General features: G+C 34.8%; 1 protein-coding gene across 5 annotated transcripts in view; it reads left to right on the top strand.

The window, feature by feature from the left end:
* Window positions 1-458, top strand: part of FGD4 (FYVE, RhoGEF and PH domain containing 4) — a 110,466-nt gene extending 110,008 nt beyond the window's left edge. For all 5 annotated transcript variants that reach the window (XM_065681634.1, XM_065681625.1, XM_065681663.1 and 2 more), the window contains one exon: window positions 1-458. This exon is cut by the window's left edge and continues 6,374 nt beyond it. The gene's annotated coding sequence lies outside the window, so the exon portion shown is untranslated.
* The last annotated feature ends 997 nt before the right edge of the window (window positions 459-1,455 follow it).

The following is a 1,455-nucleotide window of genomic DNA, read 5'->3' as shown; positions in this document are numbered from 1 at the left end:
TCTCTTAGCATATTTTCTATTCTGCAGCCCTCAAGGTAGATTAACATGTTAATTTTAGTGGATCAGCTGTAATGTTTGACATCACAATTACAGCCTACGCATTAATTCCCCTTCATTACGGAAACATTTCTGATTTGAATAGTGAAAACACTTTTTAAAAGAAAACCCCTAATATTTGGAAGAGGTGTATATTTGTTCTGGTTTTGCAATAAAGTGAAGAGTATTAAAAAGGTGAAATATAAATGCCATTGTAAGTTGTGCAAATGTAAGTGGTCATTTTTATGGTCAAGAAATATATGAATGTAAAAACTTTGCAGATATTGTATATATTTTCTGTAATATATGTATATTTGGTCATAAGATGCGTGGAGAATTGTAAAAATTAAGCACTTTAATTCCTGTTGAGTACTTAAAAAGAAATTTGTATCCTGTAAAATAAACGCATCATTAAATAAGTATTGCTGGCTGACTTTTTTGTCCACCTACTCTTTATTTTACTAATGAAATCTTTAAACTACATTTCCAATTGTGTGTGTGACTGTAGGCACCCATCTGCTTTGGAACACTGGTATCTAATTTGCTGAAGTGCTGCCTACACACAAGTCCTGCTAAGTTGGTGGAAGATATATTCTGAATATATAAAGGACTGTATATAACGCTGTGACATCTTAGGTTGGGAAGATAAAGTGATCTCTGCAATCTTTCACAGTTTAAATCTAGATTTCTGCAATGGGAATGATAATGTTCTCTTCTGTAACCAGGACACTGTGAGATCACTTTATGGACTTCTGCTCTGCCACCCCCATAGAAAGATGCAGAAAGGGAACATGGTCAGAGTAGCCCTACGTCTTGCTTGCTATTACTCAAGTACTGCTCTGAACAAAAGGTTGAAACAAACATTGAGCAGCTGCTCAGCGTAATCTCTCATGCACTGAATTAGAGTGGTGCTGCAAAGCAAAAATGAGCAGGTAATTAGCTGGATCTTCATCCTAAGCATAGGCACCTTTGATTCTTTAAATTCATTTGCTAGCTAAGCACACATTTAGTTAATGGAAGTGCCACTTAAACTGCAGCTACTCCTTTTCTAAGTGTCCTTTAACAGACAGAGCCATCTGCGTTTACCTCCAATTTCCATCATCTGTACGCAATAAACTTGTTTTGTATCTGATTTATTCTTGGTATTAATCTGCAGGTGGGCACAATGTTGCAGAAAAAATATCCCCCATAATACAAAGAGGAAAATTTACTGCATTACTTGTTATTTTCTCTGTGGAAGGAGTTGCATACAAGAATTTTGTTATAGTTTCTAGTTTTATTTCTCTTTGCAAACAAAGTAAACAAATCAGGATTCGAAATAAGTACAGATGAACCACAGAAAAGATTGATTCCCTCTCCATTTACATAATTTTTTCCTATTTAAGATTATTTTTCCCCTGTGATTAGCTCTTTTCCAAA

Source organism: Lathamus discolor, chromosome 1 (genome assembly GCF_037157495.1).
Source record: "Lathamus discolor isolate bLatDis1 chromosome 1, bLatDis1.hap1, whole genome shotgun sequence".
Lineage (NCBI taxonomy): Eukaryota > Metazoa > Chordata > Aves > Psittaciformes > Psittacidae > Lathamus > Lathamus discolor.
This window is presented reverse-complemented; position numbering and strand designations above follow the sequence as displayed.